Source organism: Gracilinanus agilis, chromosome 3 (genome assembly GCF_016433145.1).
Source record: "Gracilinanus agilis isolate LMUSP501 chromosome 3, AgileGrace, whole genome shotgun sequence".
Classification (NCBI taxonomy): Eukaryota; Metazoa; Chordata; class Mammalia; order Didelphimorphia; family Didelphidae; genus Gracilinanus; species Gracilinanus agilis.
In genome coordinates, this window is record NC_058132.1 from 489,694,140 (window position 1) to 489,714,659 (window position 20,520).

Below are 20,520 nucleotides of genomic sequence, written 5' to 3' on the forward strand. Positions count from 1 at the left end.
TATAATTATTAATGATTAATTGATAGAGATTTTAGAAATACAAAATTGAAAGTTCCCATCATGAAGGAGCTCCTATTCTACAAATGTACTTATAGAAATTAATACAAAATAATATAAGAAAGGAGATCATTGGCAACTTGGGGGGAAGGAATGAGTCAGAAAAGACCTCCTTTAAGAGGGGACATTTAAAGGGGGAAAGACCTGCTTGTATAAAAATATTTATAGTTCTTTTTGTGGTGGCAAAGAATTGGAGATTGGAGGGATGCCCATCAATTGGGGAATGTCTGAACAAATTGTGGCATATGATAGTGATGGAATACTATTGTTCTGTTAAAAAATGACAAACAAGATGATTTCAGAAAGAGCTAGATAGATCAACATGAACTGATATAGAGTAAAATAAGCAGAACCAGGAGAACACTGTACACAGTAACTACAATATTATGGAATGATCAGCTGTAATAGACTTAAGTACTCTTAGCAATACAACAATCCAGGACAATTCTTAGGAACTTATGACAAAGAATGCAATCCAACTCCAGAGAAAAGAACTGCTGGAGTCAGGATGCAGATTAAAACATGTGATTTTTCACTTAGGTTTATTTGGGTTTGGGGCTTATGTTTATTTGACTTGGTATGATTATTCTCTTATAAAAATGAACAACATGGAAATATGTTTTGCATGATAATACATGTATAACTCAGATAGAATTGCTTGCCAACTCTGGGAGGGAAGGAGATATTTTGGATCATATAACTTTGGAAAACTTATGTAGAAATTAGTTCTTACATGTAATAGGTAAAAATAAAATATCTTTTATAAAATAAAACACTTTTTTAAAAAGGGCATTTACTCTTAGATTTAAATAAAGCTAAGGGTTCTAAGAAATAGAAACAAAGAGAATCTTTGATGAGAATTTCCAGAAAGAAGACTATATTCCAGGAAGAGGAGACAGACTGTTCAATGGCACAGAAATGGGAAGTGGAATGTTATGCATTCTGAATAGAAAATGGACCAGTTTATCTACTGTATGGTAGAATGCAAGAAGAATAATGGGCAGTAAGTCTGGAAAAGTAAGCTGGAGCCAGATGGTGAAGGGCAATCCTGCAGAATTATATGTTTCATATTTTTTGTGGGGGAAATAGTATGTTAGGAATTCCTGGGTTTTGTAAAGTGACCGCATGTGTCCCGTTGAGAGGTGTGAGTGCTTCGGGCAGTGAAAGGTAGGGTTATTGTATAGCAGTCACAAGACTAATACAGTATAAACAGTCTCATAGAGTAACCTTGGCATAGATAGATAATACAGCAAAAATCTCCTAAGCCAATAATGACAGAGAAGATGATGGAGGGGTATTTTCCAGTCACTCAGGTTAACTACTTGCATTGTATTTCTAAACAAAGGTTGTTGAACATCTCCTAAAATGCAACCATATAATCTGGAACAGACAACATTAAAGATTAGATAATGAAGACTGATAAAATTCACAGCTGGAAGTTAACACACAATGTAACATTTATAGATACATGTTTCCCTGACACTGGGTTACTTACTAAATGCTTCAATACTTTGTTTAAACAAAGAGATGGAATCAAGGAAAGGGCCACTCTTTGAAACGGTATAACCTACTTAATACTGTGCAATTTAGTCCCTAATGATGTACTTCATTTTTTTTTTTTTTAGCCAAACTGAGCTAATCGGGGTCTCAGCAAGCTGCGAGGCACATTCTCAGCTCTCAAATCACTTGAATGATTGTGATTTTTCAGCCCAGTATTATTGACAAAATTTAAATGCAGTTTTTCCTCAGACAGGAGGCCTTTTGTAAAATAGGAAAAAAACCATAAGAATTAAAGAGGTCGTGCTGAATGTATAAGTCTCTACCTTTAAAGGTCAAATGAGAGGGGGCAGCTGGGTAGCTCAGTGGAGTGAGAGTCAGGCCTAGAGACAGGAGGTTCTAGGTTCAAACCCGGCCTCAGCCACTTCCCAGCTGTGTGACCCTGGGCAAGTCACTTGACCCCCATTGCCCACCCTTACCAATCTTCCACCTATGAGACAATACACCGAAGTACAAGGGTTTAAAAAAAAAAAAAAAAAAAAAGGTCAAATGAGAGCCTGCATGGTATAGCTTAGGAGAATCAGGAAGCCATGAGTTCAAGTCCCATCTCTGACATATAATGTCTGGGTGACTGTGGATAATATGCAACTTCTTAGTGCCCCTAGACAACTTTCAAAGATCGTAGATTATACAGGGCAGTTAGGTGGCACAGTGAATGGAGCACCATGCTTGGAGTCAAGAAGATTAATTTTCTTGAGTTAAAATTGGCCGCACACTGTTTAACTCTAGATAAGTCACTTAGCCCTGTTTACCTCAGTTTCCTCATCTGTAAAATGAGCAGGAGAAGGAAATAGCAAACCACTCTAGTATCTTTGGCAAGAAAACCCCAAATGAAGTCTCATAGAGAGTTTATCAGTATTGAAATGACTGAACAACAGCAACAAAGGTGGTTCAGATTTGTGTTGGTAGAGGAAAATTCCTTACCAAAAGTTTCCTATATCAATAAAATCACAGGTTCAGTAATAATAATAATAATTAGATTAAATTTTAGGTATAATTACCCCAAGTATAACTTCTGATCTCATCCTGCACCTAAAGCATGATTCTATACAATGTACCAGATGAAGAACAAATATATAGCAAAAATGTACAAGAAAACAGAATGAATACCCATCACTCCTTTTTGTTGACTAACACTGTGGTTCCAATGCCAACCAAAGGAAAAAAAATATGGCACACAAAGAGATGGACTTTTTAATCATTTTGTGGTCTTTAGTTCATTGAACTAATCTTCTGTGCTTCAAATGTCCTTGGATGACTGTCAGTGGGAGCATTTGAATGATGAAGAGCTAAAGGAATTAATATAAGCCAAGAAGCAAAGGAATAATCCTTGAGGACTCAAGCTTTTTCCCAGAGAGAGGACCTTGTTGTTCATATGGTGGCAGAAGTTGGAATTATACCATGTATACTGTATCAGTCTGTAACTGAGGCTTTACATGATACCAAGATATAGTCAATGTTCCCCAAGGTATGTCATTCTGACATCATGAGTAAAAAGAGGACATGAGCTAGTAAGAAATAGTGCTCCTTAAGTAGTAAATTAAAAGGACACTCTAAGCCTAAATCAGATAGAGACTAAAGGCAGAAACATTGTCCCTGGTAAGTGAAAATTTGAGGCTTAATGCCCATTGGTTGTTCTATATGCTCCAAAGATACTGACCCCTGGGATAACATCTCTCCTTCTGGACAGGAAGCACGTGTTTTAGTAAAGGCTCTGAAGAGACAGATTCTCCTTATTGGGGGAGAGAAAATGTACCTAAAAGTTTTTTACTAATCAGGTTAATGGGAGTATAATAGCCCAAAGATCCAAAAAAACTGTTAATTAATCTTTTGAGTTTTAAGTTAAAAATGATATGATGATGTTCTTTCTTTCTCTTGTGAGAGAATAAATAGCATCTAACTGAGGATACCAGCTATAACCAGAAACTTGAAGCAATGAGATGCTCTATAACCTCATGCCCAATGGAGCCACACCTGGTATTGTTAGTAGTCATGGGACAGCGAAGCACCATTTGTGCCATGTAATACTAGTAGGAAACCACTACTGGTGAGATGAGAAGCTATGTTTACACACCTGAGAGGGACTACCTGGAGACTGAATGTTATACAATAGGAGTAGTCATGGTGGAACAAGATGACATTACTGTTGGTAAATATGATGAAAAAGGAAAACTACTAGAGGGGATGTGGAAAATAGGGATACATGCATTATTGGAGTAATGAACTGACAACCATTCTGGAGAATAATTTGAAACTATGTCTAAAAGGCTATCAAATTGTGCATGATTTTTGACCCAGTAATACCACTTGGTCTGTATCCCAGAGATCCAAGGAAAAGGAATAAGACCTTTATGTACAAAAATATTTAGAGCAGCCCTTTATTGGTGGCAAAGAATTGGAAATTGAGGGGATGTCTTTCACTTGGGGAATGGAATAAGTTGTAGTATATGATCGTAATGGAAAATTATTGTGCTATAAGAGATAGTGAGCAGGATTATTTCAGAAAATCTTGGAAAGACTTGCATGAATGGATACAAAGTGAAGTGACCAGAACCAGGAGAACATTGTACACAATAAAAGCAATATTGTAAAGATGATCAACTATGAAAGAGTTTGCTATTCTGATCAATACAATGATCCAATATAATTTTTAAAACTCGTGATTAAAAAATGTTATCCACCTCTGGAGAGAGATCTGATGGCTTGTGAGTGCAAAGTGAAATAATTTTTTCCTCTTCCTTTATTTTTCTTGATTTTTGTACAAAATGGTTAAAATGTAAATGTGTTTTACATGATTTCAGATGTACAATTGATACTATATTGCTTGGCTGCTCAATAGATGGTGAAAATTTCAATCTCGACTGTAAAATAACATTTTAAATAAATTTGGGAAAAAAACAGATGACACTCCTAGAAGAAATTGATGATTCCTCAGTGGTAAAAGTATAAATTTCCCCTCTACATGTATGCTGTGGTCAAACATGTTTCAAATTTGTGTACCACTACTCTTTATATGTGTCTTGGCCACATAGGTTCCCTAAATGTGTGTCTTTAGATATGTTTCCAAGTGTTCTCACTCTTCCCACTGATGTGAATCTGTGGGAGAGTATACCCAGGCTTATGGGACAAATAGTCTATTGCCACTTTTCTTACTATGCTATTTCTTTCCATGCCTTTGCTTGGAATTAATTGTGTCCTCCAATTGATTAATAAAAGTAAAATAAATTTGGGTACCAAGATATATTGACAGGGCAAGGAATCGATTATTACAAACTAAATATTAAATATAGATTAAATTATTGAAAATCTTAAGTACTTAAGCACATGTCTACTTTGTTGTATGAGACTGACCGGTCCTTATTAGTTCTACAAAAAGTGGAGGGTTGTTGTTCAGCATCTCCCTAGCAGAAATCCCTGAGGTCCTACATAGCTTTCTCAATAAGAAAAGCAATGTGAGCTAACAGAGATTGACATGAACAGAAAAGGGATAAATTCTCTACCTATTCTAACTTTCCCCCTTAATCCTTACACAAACACACACACACACACACACACACACACACATGCGTGCGCACACACATGCGCGCACACACACACACACACACACACACACGTGCACATAACCCAAATCCATCATTCTGGTTTGTGAAAAACTAACCTCTTCCCCCTGACAGGTCAAAAAATCAGACTGATTGGTGTGTTATACCTACCAGAATGAATCGGTGCAAAGACATGGAGATTTAGTTAAAACTTGAGAATTAGAAGGCCTAGGTTTGAGGTTCAGATCTGAAACTTACTGGATATATAGTTTCAGAAAGTCTCTGCACCTTTCTAGGCCTGTGTAAGATTTCCTTACCAGTAAAGTGAAGGGAATAGACTAGATTATCTTTAATGCACCTCCCAACTTTAATAGTCTAAGACTCTTTGTTTCCATTTGATTTTTGCTCTACACCTACGCATTCACTGGTCAAGGGAATATTCAGTTTGAAAATTCTCTACTAATGTAGGTTAGCAATTCCTTAATTAATAATTATAGATATTTACTTGAGGTATTGAGAGGTTGATCAGCTTACCTATGATCCTACAGTTGGTAAATGTCAGAGGCAAAGCTTGAACCTTGTTCTTTCTGGTCTCAAGGTTGACCCTTTCACTATGCAGTAGGGGACACATTTCTGTGACGCAATGAAAGAAAAAAGAGGGGATTCCTACCATGTTGTGGACCATAGCAAATTTGTTGCTTCATCTAGCTTATTGGCCCTAGGAAATTTTCTGAGGGGCAGAGCAACCCTCTTAATGGCCATAGACAACAATACCCTTCAGAGAAAAGGTAAAACCTCAGACTATACCACAGTGAGTGAGAGGAAAGAGGGTTAGAGGCCTGAATGGAGAAATAATGGTACATATCCATTTACATCATGAAGTATAAACTTGAAACAGTTTCATTTTCAGGGAGGGGGAAAGCCATGATCTATTTGGCCTTTTCCTGTTCATTATTCATTGTCTCTGCCTTTCTTCTCTGGCCCTTAGAATGCTGCCACAAAGCATTTTACTAGTTATCTGATTGTCATCCTATTTAACATGTTCCGTGGTCTGCTGGCTGATGATAGTTTAAGCGGGATTTAATTGGTAACATATTGTCGATTGAATTAAGTGCCATATGATACAGATTTAAACCATGGTAATTTTTCCATAAAGAAAAATCTGTCAACAGACTACAGCAGAGAAACAGCTATAAATCAAATTGTCATGTTTATTAGTTATTGCAGGAATCTAGTTGTCTTGTATTCATTATAGTCCCTTTTTTAGCACCTATAAAAGCTATAAAGAGGAATATTTGCACTAGGTGCTTTTTAATAGGTTTATATTTGTATACAGACACCTGCTTGTATTTTAATCATGAGAAAATGTTGGCATTTTATAGCGAGAAAGTCTGCACTTTTATTGTTTTCCTAAATGATGAAAAAATGTTTTTGCAAAGCTACATTTTAAAACATTGAGAACCTTTGACATTTCTGATTTTTTTTTCTCTTTTCACTTGCTTTTTACTAAAAGTGGATTTCAGTGTTTTTCAGAGTCCTATCACTATTAAGTATAGTGTCACATTTCTTTTTGTTTTCCCCATGTAAAGAAACTGTAAAAGTATTTCGAGCTTTTCAAAAGTAGTAAGATTTTAGGTATTCTTCTACAATCTGGTACCACTCTACCTTTCAAGACTCATTTCCAAATGCTTTATGCTTTAGTCAAGATACAAGGTTCTATGTCCCTTGTTCGTTCTTCCTTTCAAAGAGGACCAGTGACATCACAGGGTGACGTCTTGACTTGTGCATAAATTGGATGTAAATGAAGCAGAGTTGCACCAAATCATTGTCAGCCTCTCTCTTCCAGAGTCATCAAAGTTCTATGGCAAGACAAAAGTCAGGGCAACTTGTGATGATCTGGGATGCAGGAGATGACCTTGGCATCTTTGATGTCTGATCAAGGTTTAAGTACATCCCATAGCCTCCCTCAGCTACCTTCAAGATCATTGGATCAAATTGTTCTCATCTGCTCATTCTGCCCTCATATGTGTAATAAGGAACTTCATATGCCCCTAGAATCTGATCTTCACTCTCCTCGGTGCCCTTTTTCAATCTCTTCCCTTTGCAAGGAATCTCTTTCCTTCCTACTTCTGCCTGTTGAAGTCTTACATATTCATTAAGGACCAACTCAATATCCTTTAGTTCTCCAAGAAGCCAACTGACTTCTCCCAGACATCACCTAGCATTTTCCTTTAATTGTCTAATGCTCTTACTAGATAATTATGCAGCATTATTTATCAAACACACTTATGTCGGTGTCTTGCCTTCCTACTAAACTTGTATAAATTTCATATTGTTCCTGGTACCTAGCACATATCTTTGAACACTATAGATGTTTAATAATTTTCTTGATTTGCCAATTGGTATTTGTGCCCAAAACTGTATATATTATTACATATTATATATATATTAATACATATTATATTTTAGCATATTATAATATGAGCAATGTGTAATCAATCATAAAGATTTTGAATTTCTCATTTAAAAATCAATGCCCAGGGACAGCTAGGTGGCTCAATGTATAGAGAGCCAGATCTAGAGAAGGGGGGTTCTAGGTTCAAATCTAGGTTCAAATCAGATACTTTCTCACTTTGTGACCTTGGGCGAGTCACTTAACCCTACTTGCCTAGCCCTTACTGCTCTTCTGTCTTGTAATAAACAATGCTAAACAAATTGTGGTACTTAAACACAAAGGAATTGTAAAAATAATAAATATGATGAAATACAAAGAAGCATTAAAAAGGTCTATGTGAAGTGATGCGGAGTGAAGTAAGCAGAGCCAAGAAAATAACATATTCAATGACTACAACAATGTAAAAGGAAAGAACATTCACAAAATAATGAAAAATGAATGTTGCAAAATTGCAAAGGACAAGCATGGGCTCCCAAGAGATATACAGACACCTCTCCTCACTGCTTTCCAGAAATAGGACATGTTGGAACATTGCATACATATTGATTAATCAGTTTTGTTGATTTGTTCCTTTTAAATTCATTGTTAGATAAGATGGCTAAGAAGGGGAGGAGAAGGAATATGGAAAGAAATTTAGAGAATATAAAACAGTAAGATGTCAATAATATTTATTTTAAAAAATAAACTAAAAGTACTCTGCACTTTTTTAGATGCCCTTCTTTCCTACCATTACAATTCTGTAAAGAATGGTGATGATGTTGTTCTGATCCTATATGTATCTCTCCTTGATTTTCACACATTCATTTGATAAACACTTACTGTTTATCAATTCCTTCCTGCCTGTCCTTGAGATCAACTTTCCCATAAATAATCAGCCCAGTTCATTAGGCTGATGGAGTACAACAGATAGTGTTGCAGTTGAAGTCAGGAGACTGGGGTTCAAATCCTGTCTCAGACATTTATTGACTGTTATCAAGGGCAAATCATTTTGCCTCTCTGATATTTCATTTCTTCGTGTGGAAATGATTTTTCATGTGCACATGTATATTCACATACATGCATCCCCCTTCCCTTACTTGCATACCTTTCTCTTGAGTTTGATAGTCCAGTGAGTGAACAATGGTCAATAGAGGAAGTTCACGTTTTCCATGTGCATGGCTATGCAGCATAGCATATTTACATGGACCATGGTTAATGACTAAGTAGGCTAATATCCAAAGCTTCCTCCAAACTAATAGTCTCAGCTTTGATTATGGCCTTTAAAAGCAACTGAAAGTGTCCTTGTGTTTCCATAACCTGTAAGCATTATATCATCGAGCCAAGGTCAGCAACTGTTTTTGTTCGAGCCAAATTGCCTTTAAATGCCTCATATGTGTATAAAATAACATTGTTTTTTTTCCCAAAGAACTTTCCCCCACAGCAGCTCCGTGAAGGAATTGATGTAGTTTGCAGATAAGGAAGTCAAGGCTCAAGTGATCCTTAACTTGCTTACCATCTTACAGCTAAGCAAGGATGGACTGATATTAGGTCTCTTGTTTAGAAATCCAGTTTATTCGTTTGTTTGTTTTTCCCTGTTACACCATGCCATATTTCTTTCTTTCTTTTTTAAACCCTTACCTTCTGTCTTAGAATTGGTTCCAAGGCAGAAGAATGGTAAGGGATAGGTAAATGGGGTTAAGTGACTTGCTCAGGGTCACAGAGCTAGAAAGAATCTGTGGCCAGATTTGAATCCCGAGACCTTCTGTCTTGGCCTGGCTCTATCCACTGAGCTATCTAGGTTCCCTGCCATGTTTCTTCAACAACTGAATTGTTGATCCTGAAAGTATTACAATGAATGACTTTGCTAAATGTTTGTCCTTGCTCTAGATATAGGCTAAGGCTTAGTATTTTGCTTTAGCACACACAAAAAATTGTTTGACTATAAGTCTTAGTGCTGTTTTAAGCTTTATTAACTTAAAATCTCAATAGACATTTTTGGAGTGTTCTCTAAAATGATGAGGCTACTCAACAAAAATATTCACCATCATTGGAGATGATACCTAGTACCCATGGATGTGGTAAAGTCACAATCCTATTGCAGTGTGGGCAGGGGGAGACAATATTTTGCAATAGTGTGATAGTTTGTAATAAGTCATCTATCTTTTTTATCAAATACTTCTTGTACCCAACATGGAATTCCCCCATCCCCCCATTTAACAAGTATTTCAGGGGGCAAGTAGGTGGCTCAGTGAATTGAAAGCTAGACTGAGAGATAGAAGGTCCTGATTTCAAATTTGGCTTCAGATACTTCCTAGCTGTGTGGTCCTCAGCAAGTCACTTAACTCCCATTGTCCTTACCACTCTTCTGCCTTAGAATAAATATACCCTATTCATTCTAAGATGGAAAGTAAGGGTTAAAAAAAGACACAATTATTTATTTTCTCTTTGTATCCTCCCTGCCCAAATGATGGCAAAGAACTGAAAATTAAATGGATGCCTATCTATTGGGAAACAGTTGAGAGAAATAGTTGAACAAATGATGGCATATGGCTTATGTAATTGTATACTATACACATGTGTAGTGTACATATGTAGTAGTATACTATTATGCTGGAAGAAATGACAAAAGGAATAGTTTCAAAGCAACATCATACATTTATAAGATCGTATGTGTCTATATATATGTGTGTGATCTGTTGGTGATATGTGACAATATTGCCTAACCTTACAAATAACAACAGGAGGCAGCAGCCTTAGACTCAGATAACTCCTGGAATCTGCTCTTCTAGGAAATAAAATAGTTTGTTTCTGCAATGACTGATAGTTTGGTACATCGCTATCCGGGCTGAATTAGCTCAGCTCAACATGTGCATATTTGGGAGTATAGATACATCAAGTCACACCTCAGTCATGCTCAATCTTGTGGTTCTCTTGAATCAATCAGTCAAGCCACTTTTATTAAACACTCACAATGTGCTGGGCACTTTGCTAAGTACTAAGGATACAAAGGTCCAATGAAATCCTTGCAAAGTTAGCAAAACCTCTCCCTGTCACTCATCGACATGCTGACCATGCCTTACCTAGCCCACAGGTCATATTTTTATGACTTTTGATATAAAAATGGCTTTTCCTTATTATCTCTTTGGGGTAAAAACCCAGCAATGGTATGGCTGGATCAAAGGGAAACATTCTCTTAAAGCCCTTTGTGCATAATTCCAAATTGCCCTCCAAAATGACTAGACTAATTCACAACTCCACCAACAGTGTATTAGTGTCCCAATTTTGCGACATCCCCTCCAACATTTCTCACTTTCCTTTACTGCCATATTGGCCAGTCTGCTAGGTGTAAGATGTTTGGTTTTTTTTTAAAATATGCATTTCTCTGATTAGGAGGGATTTAGAACACTTTTTTGTGTTTATTGATAGTTTTAATTGCTTCATGTGAAAACTGCCTAGTCAGATTTTTCTACTAGCAGCAATGCAATGATCCAGGACAATTCAGAAGAACTTGTGAAAAAGAATTCTATCTCCATCCAGAGAAAGAACTGTGGGAGTGGAAGCACAGAAGAAAAACATATGATTGATCACATAGTTTGATGGGGATATGATTAGGGTTTTGATGTTATAAGATCACTCTATTGCCAATATTAATAACTTTGAAATAGGTTTTGAACAATGATACATGTATAACCCAGTGGAATTGCTTGTCAGCTCTAGAGAGGGAAGAGGGAAGGGAAAAATCATGTAACCATGGGGAAATATTCTAAATAAATATTTTTCAAAATTACTTGTCCATAAGTATTTCAGGTTCCAGTGATGGTGCACATAGAGCCCTCTGTGAACTTTATGAATTCAGTGCTGGTCCAGTGAAACAACATTTCCCAGAGATCTTATTTCCACCTGGTAGAAGAAAAAAAATTGATGGACACCCATTTCAATCTAGACCAGTTATCTAGGGGTCAAAATTCCTGGGGTCCTAGTAAGGAAAAGATCACAATGTACTTAGCCCAAATAGAATCAAGTCTTTCCTTAGTAGTCCCGAGGATCAGTTGACTAGGATAGCACAATACATTAATCATGTGGGATTTTCCTAGAATTCACTCCATCTTCCCCCTCACCTCTTAGAATACTTAGTTTCCTTCAAAGCTCAGTTCATGTGCTACTTTCTACACAAACCATTTCCCAATTGTCCCTAGATGCTACTATCTCTAAAAAATTACTTGCATTGATGCTGTATATTTTTCATATACTTATCTATATATCTGCTACCTCTTCTGATGGAAATGTACATATGTGTGTATATAATAAAGTATGCATTTCTGGAAGCCAACCAGCAGTTTCCAGTTATCTTGAAAGGTGTGATGGTTTAGCCTAGAGGGAGGAAGAGAGAGTCAGAGACACAGTGGATTTTCCGGAAGCTGTTCTCTCAGACTTCCTGTGAATCTTTATTTTTATACCTTTCTCTCACAGTCACACAAATGCTGGGAAAATTTACATTTCAAATTCAAAATAGAGAAAAAAATTAAGGTTTTACTGGTTAAGCTGGCACACCTAACAAATTTCTACAAAATCCTACATATAGATTAAACTGAGACTAAACATGCTCAAGGCTACCAAAACTCTACTTTATCTAAGTTTTATTTTTTATAAAAAGAACCTTCAACATGTTTCAAAAGTGGATTACAGTGAGAGAACTCCCAAATTCAGGAGGACAAGTCTAACGTGGAAAAGTAGTAAAATGTGAGAATATTTTGGTTTCATGGGGTTTTAATTCAGCGTGAGAAAGGATTGAGGCAAAAAGGTATTTTTATTTTGCCAGTCTGTGACCTTCAAATTCTGAGACAGAGAAAAGAGCAGCTTCTGCTATTTCACTGAGAGTGTAATTATTAACTCATTAAATGCCAATTTATTATAGAGTTAAGGAGAAATTAAGGAGAAATCTATAATGGGAATTCTGTAAATAGTTCTCTATAAAGAAATTTTATATCTATACTATAAAACTTGAGACTATCCTAAAAATATAGATTGTAGTCATTTTAATAATAAAAAATGTTGATCAGAAGAGAGTCACACAGAGGAGTCTGATTGGGTATCCATCCATCCTGTGGCCTGATTTTCAGACAATAGGGATCAATATAAGACTTTGCTGTTTACATTGACTTGATGGATCCTGATGGAGACCCTTATTTCTCTGAGGAGCTCCTGGCAATGAATGATAACATATTATATGTGACACATATAAATATATTTAGCATATATTTGTATATACTGACTACTTTGACAGAATGTAAACTCCTTGAGGAATTTTGCCTTTATGTCTCTAGTACCATCCCTGACACATAATAAATACTTACTGATCGCAGATTGGCTTGGAAAAGATTATCTTCCTCTCCCATTATGGGCAGATGCATAACTTAGCATAGGTATATGCCATATCCCACTAGATCCTATGCCAGAACTTCCTTCTCTGTACCAGGCTCATCAGGATAAGCTTAGTTTGGATGATAAAAAAAAAAAAAAAAAAAAAAAAGAAATTTCTCCCAAATAGACCATTCAGTTGGACAATCAACTTTGTTCCAAGATTCTCAATCCTGACTAGGGGTTCTATTCATTAACCAGGCCAGAGATGATAGCTTTATGGAAGTTACTGGAAAAGAAGTATTTCACCTGACCTTCAGCTATCCCAGCCAGAGTCCCAATTCCATTCATCAGAATATTACACAACTGCAGAACCCTAAACATCTTCACTTTCTGAGAAAAGAATCCCTTAATTGGAACCAGGGAACAGTGAGACTGAGGGAAAGGAGAAATGGGGATAGACCTGAAGTTGTGGGACTACACGAATATCTTAGTTTCAGAAGACTTTTAAGAGGGACAAGCTGTTGCCACAGGGCTGGCATTGGTCAAGTGCATTATTAGAGTCAAACAAGAACTGATTGAAAGAAATGGGCTGTTAGCAAGCATTGTGGTAAGTAGGAATGTATGAATATTTAGAGAGCTTGAAATACTGGTGCTTTTGAGAGAAGAGTTCGTTATGGGGGCTGATTCACAGACTATGCAGGAAAGCAAGAGTATTAAAGAAGGTTTGAAAGTGAGGATCAAAAGAATGTTGAAAGAATGAGGATCTGACTAAGATAGTAAATTGGAATCTGTGTAAGAGAGGCTATGTTAAGAGAGTAGGGACTCTGAGGGATTTATGGTAATGAACGCTACCCACATTCAGAGGAAGGACTGCAGGAGAGGAAACATAGAAGATAAACAATTGCTTGAACTCAGGGGCTGAGACGGACATGATTGGGGATGTAGACTAGAAACTACCACACCAATGTGACTACCAACAATATGGAAATAGGCCCTGAACAAGGACACATGTTACAACCAGTGGAAATATGCGTCCGCCATGGGTGGGGGAAGAGCGGGGGGTGAAGGGGAAAGTAGGGGCATAAAGTATGTAAACAGGTTAAAAATGAATATTAATAAATGTTTAATAATAAAAAAGAGAGAGAGAGTAGGGAGACAGCAGTGGTGAAAAGGTGCAGAACCAGACTATCTTAAAGACCAGTGATGGCAAACCTATGCCATAGGTGCCAAAGATGGCATACAGAGCACTCTTTGTGGGCATGGTAACACCCTCCCCTGACCCCCCACCACCCCAGAATTCATTACTAGAAAGACTCAGGTGGAGTTGCTCCCTTTCCCCTCTCCACCATGCCTAACAACATTTTTTCGCACCCCCTGACTCTCTGCCCAGCAACCCAATGGAAGCATACAGGGGGGTAAGGAGGATGGCTAACAGGTGGCAGAGATTAAGGGGAGCTGAGCACTAGGGTCACTCCTCTTCCCTTCTCTACACTCACTGAGGACATTCCTCATTTCACCCACCTCTCCACCCAGCAGCCCAATGGGAGTGCTTTCTCCCTCTCCTATGTGGGGTAAAGGGGCACCATCCCCAGTACTCAGTGAGAGGGAGGGGCATGACATATAGTCTCTGGTGGAGGATGAGCACAGCACTAATTCTGGGGGTGGGTTGGGGGCAGATCCTGGCACTCCATCTCTAAAAGATTCCCCATCACTGTTATAGACTCTATAAACCCTCTAAGAGCATTTATGTTTGGGCTTATTTCTGTTTCAGAAAGATTATCCAAAAGGGCACAGGGATCACCCTAGGTTAGTGATATCAATCCTTTTAGAGACCAAGTACCCAAATTATAACCCTCATACTGTATGTGAGCCCCTACACCCTCACCTTACCCTGGACAGGGAAGGGAAGAAGCACTCCCTTTGGTCTGCTGGGTAGAGGGGTGAGTCATGTGAAAATGTCCTCAGACAGACATGAAGAGGGGTGAGGGAGTAGCCCCCTCTGACACACATACCATCAGTACACCAACAGGGCCTGAAGGCATAAAATGTGTGTGCCAGTAGCTTAACAAACTATTTGGCAGAGGCAGTGATACTTACTAAATTGGACCTTTGGGAAAAATACAACATAATTTGGCTACAAAGTGGTTATCAATGCAAGATAGCTCTGCCATCTCTGACAATCTGGCATAGAGCTTATAGGTACAGATAGTGATCAGTTTTAGGTATTTATATATGTACACACACACACACACACACATATATAGTTGTAGCTAAAGATAGAGATAGAAACACATATATGAATATATGTTTACCTTTATATATATGTATATGTATATGTATATATATGTATATGTATATATATGTATATGTAAAGGGAGACAGTGGCAGAAGAAATAGTGTATGTGTGTATATATATATATATATATATTATAGAAATAGATATGAAACAGTATATGTAAATGGAGACAGAAGCAGAAAGAAATTTTGTGTGTGTGTGTGTGTGTGTGTGTAACAGTATGACACAGTAGAAAGGGAACTAGCTTCCAAGTCAAGAAGACCTGAATTTAAGAGCTGCTTTTAAAATATGAATAAATGAATTCATGAATGAATTTTAAAAAACATTTATTAAGCATTTACTAAGTGATTCAGTGAGAAATCTTTAACAGTTCTTTGACTTCAGTAGGTATTACTGCACTTTATCTTTGGGTTTCCTGCCTTGACATCACCCCCATTGTCACCACTGTCATCATTATCATCATTACCAACATCACAGAGGGATCTAAAAGGTATGAGAAGAGAATCTAAAAAGCTATCAGGTAGAGGTTAGAGAAGCCACCATTCTAGGCATGGGGGACAGCCAATAAAGAAGTACAAAGTCAAGAGATGAATATATGTGTGTGGAACAGTAAGAAGTCCATTGTGCCTGGGTTATGGAGTATGAACAGGAGAATAAAGTGTAAGAATTGCTCCTCATTGGTTTTCTGAGGTGTCTTTATGGCTTTTTGATGGATACAAGGAGGGAAAGGAACAAGCATTTAAGTAACTACTCTGTGAAGGCACTGTACTAAGTGCTTTACAAATATTTTCTCATTTGATTCTCACAACATTTTATCTCCAACTTATAGTTGAAGAAAGAGGTTAAGTGACTTTCCCAAGATTGCACAGCCAATAAATGTCTGAGGCCATATATGAACTTAGATCTTCTTGATTCTAGGCCCTGTAAGATTTAAATTAATATCAATAACTCCAAGTATTATATTTTATAATATTTATTAGTAATCACTTGAAGTAGAAGAAATAAAATAGAACAAAAATATAAAAACTAAGTAAAATCAAGTGAGTAAAATTCTCTTGCTTGGCTCTTACCCAACCTCCACAACTGCCTTCCTGGGAGCAGAGAGAGTGAGGGGTAGGGTTACATGAAAATATATACTCCCTACATTAGTACCTAATGTGAGAAGGAAAATGGGAAGCTGGGAAAGAGAGTTCTGGAGAGAAAATTCTAATTATACAATCCCTCCTGTGATTCTATTGGGAAGTGAGCATGTAGAAATCTCCCAGATTTATATGCCTAGTTTCCCCAATGAATCAGTACACATAACTAATTTATATCTCTAAAGATCTTTAACTAGAGGTACAATCAATATTATACTTTCTAAAGGGAAATTACAATAATTTGGGGATAAGAGAGAAATAAAAAAGAAAAAAGAACAAAACCAATGATTGCTAGGCACATTGACAAAAAACCAATTGGGAGGCAATCCCCTTTGGTATAAATCAAAATAAATGCTTTCAACATCCCACAGTTCAATTCACTATGTCCCAAAGTTCGTTCTGGATCTTTTGATGCAGTGTGTGGTTTCTGCAGGCTTCTTTATGGCACCTTCTCCAAACACTTCACTTTCTCGATTCGGGGAGGTAGCAAGTTTCTTATCCTAAAATTACTCTTTTAAAAAAAATGTATAAATCTAGAATTCAATGACAATAATACAATCCCCCCTGAGGAGGGTGTTGACCAACACATGGATATATGGCTGAGTTATGAGGTATATGAATCAATTGTCAAAAGAAAATCAAAAACATAAAAAAAAAGGTAAAAGAGAAAAAAGTAGCTTCTGGATGCAGCTTAAAATATCAAAGTCTTATGTGTAAAAATTCCAAGTAAGGAAGAATAAGCCCATAACAGATGCTTGAATCGGGGCCCAATTAAAGTGATTTATGTTCCACAAGCCTGTAGTAACAATTATGCACTTAACCAATCAGCAGCCAGGACTACAGAAAATTGCCATACTATGAAAGAGAAAAAGGGTAGATTTTGAAGCAGAAGGGAAATATCATTCCCTGGTCTGATTTTACCTTTGCTCTCAGGGATAGGGGAACCAAAAATGGCAACCAAACTGAGGTACTTAGTAGAAGTCTGGCTCTATTAAGAGGGAACCCTGCTTTAAAAGGGAATTCTTTGTTCCCTTTGCCTAGTTGGAACTAATACTTTAGTTAACACTAACTTAAGTACGAGCTTGAACTAGATGGAGGAGATAGCAAACCACTTGGTGAATTCACACCCTACTTAGTGCTAGGTGTGAAGCCAGCAAGATACTTGGAAAGCTCCACCTTTTTTTCTAACTCAAACAGTCAGAAACTTGTGAATTAAGCTGTGATTGGCCCTTGTGAAGAGGGGAGGAGACAAGAAGCCAGTATAAAGGGCCCTGAATTTCTGAGGCTAGGGAGTAGACTCCAAGAAGAGAGTCAACTCAAAGAAAGAAGTCAGCTTCAAGAAGAAGGTTGGCTCAAAGAAGAAAGTTGGCCTCAGGAGTCACCTTGAACTCAAGTCATTGTCTTGACCTGCCTTTTGGAACTTGAGTGAGTGGATAGCCGGCTTTCCCTTCCTGTCTTCTGGAGAGAGTTTAATTCTGGTTGAAGGTTAACAAGTCCTGGTTGAGCCAAACACTGGAATGATAATTTAGTTAGATAGGTTAATGTCTTATCTACCCTTTTGTATTCCTCTGCTTTCACTCTTTCCACCTCTTTTGTAAATAAAAGATTTATAATTTTGATATATTTAGCCAAACCATTAATTTTAACACTTACACTGTGTGTGAGTGTGTCAAAAAGCTGCTTCCTCAAACCCCAAAATAAGTTCAAGTCCCCCATCTTGGTGCAGAATCTCATCAATCCCACCAGGATTGGTTGGTCTCCTTAACCTTGTGTTTCTAGGCACTGTACAGGTCAACTTTGTAACCCTTGGCACTGTACAGTGGCTCTTTTGTGATCCCTTCTCCTGGAATCAGACACAATTATTAATCAAAGTCCCATAACATTTAACAATTAATGGCAGGTTTCCATAGTCTAAAGCAGTGATTCCCAAAGTAGGCACTACCACCCCCTGGTGGGTGCTGCAGTGATCCAGGGAGGCGGTAATGGCCACAGGTGCATTTATCTTTCCTATTAATTGCTATTAAAATTTTTTAAAAATTAATTTCCAGGGGGCTAAGTAATATTTTGTCTGGAAAGGAGGCAGTAGCCCCAAAAAGTTTGGGAAACCACTGGTCTAAAGCTTTTAGTATGCATTGGCTAATATATACTTATAATATATGTACATACATCTATGTATATGATATATATAGATACATATTTTAGGGCTAATAGACATTTTAAACTTATCCTAGTGCAAAACAAAAATAAAACATTAATACTGGTAACATGCTTCAAGTACAAAAAAGAGAGAAAAAAGAAAACTCAAATACTTGATTGCACATACAAGGAAAAACAATAAAAAAAATAAAATTTTTTAAAAATCAAAAATATTTAGTTTACATTCCATGAAAAGGTGTCAGTCAAATAGAGACACAACTCAAAGGTTTCTCACCCCAAAATGAGATCTATTTCCTTTTTTAACTTGGTCATGATCCACAGTGTGAGTGCACATAATTTTCACTAAGTAAGAGCTTTTTTAAAACAGTAACTAATGCACATTCAAAGAAATACCCAAATCCCTAAAATCACAAGAGCACATCAACTTCTCCAAAAGTTACTAATACAGGTTTTGTCCAACTAGTTTATGGACTTTTTTTATAATGATATTTTCTCTAGTCCAGGCATGGGGGTGGGGTGGGGTACAAATAAAGACAATGTAACAGAATATATAACTAATGGCCAAAACAGAATAGCTGAAAATGACATAGTGTAATGGAATATATTAGATTAGATTAATATCTGAACTAAAAAACATAATTGAATCTTAAAGCAAACAATCAGTGAATACAATAAACATGACAGGATACAAGCAAGCACTCAGTGTTAATAGAAGGTTTTACATGTAAGCAATCAATCCAAGAGTCCTTTTCTTCAATTCTGATAGCTGCATTACAGAGACTTCTTCACTATTTGGAGGGGCAATAAGGCAATGGGGTCTGAAAAGGCTTAAAATTCACCTACAGACTCATTGAGGTTCCTTCCCCTCCTGAGTATCATCATCCATCTAGACTCCTTTGGTCAAACTTCTGAGGTTCCCCATACCGAGGGGGATTTCCACACTGAAGATAGTGTGGACAAACCCCATATTGGATGTGTTGCAGATACTGGGTAGAAAATCCCTTCTGCATCTTGAGATTGCGCAAGATATACTTCATTTGTTTTTTCTTGGGGAGGAATGGATACATTTCAAAGTATCCAATTGGTACAAGTACTCCCAGGAATGGTAGTAAGAAAAGACATCCTAAAGTAGTAATGCACTGTTCTTTCATAGAATGGGCCATGTTTTTAAATCTAATTATTAAATTGGTTGCAAATTCACTTCCTGTTCATAGGTGGCATTACCCTAGTATGTACTGACTAGGAGTAAAAGCCTCATAAGGCTAGTAGATGGATTCTGGCTGTTGGGATTTGAGCTCTAAAAGAGGCTATGAAAACTTCCCTGGGTTAGTTTAAAATCATCTTGGAAGCTTAATGGAGGTGGGGCTGGTCAGTGTGGAAAGGGCTGCTCTAGGCATGGTGGAGCACAGGCTGTGTGCAGTGGTCTAAGAGCCACCTCAGCTGTAAGCTGGAAGTTCAAGTGGCTGCTGCATGCTTAAGACTCATGTGAGTGGATGGGTGGAGGTGGGAGGGGGATTTATACCTCACTCTCTGTGCAGGAAAATGGCTCACTCAACAGACATGGCAGGTGGGCAGAGGCTCCAGGCTCAGCAGGTACCCCTAGGCTAAGTCCCGCCAACCCAAGTGGGCGGTTGGAGATGCCACTTTGGGTCTCCTGCATGGAGAAGATTCCAAAGAGAGTTTCCCTGACGGGAAGGGCAAAAAGGGTCCCAGCAAGCGAGAAACGTGGTTTTCTCAAAATAATCTACTTCCTTTCTTTACTCAAAGGCTGTCTTAAAAGAAGAACAAGGATTCTGTTCCTTCATGGCTTGCCAAAAATGTAATATTTAAGTATCATATTTTATAAAACTTATTAGTAATCACTTGAAAGAGAAGAAATAAAATAGAACAAAAGTATAAAACCTAAATAAAAACATGTGAGTAAAATTCTCCTGCCTGGCTCTTACCCAACCTCTACAACCACCTTCCCGGGAGCAGAGA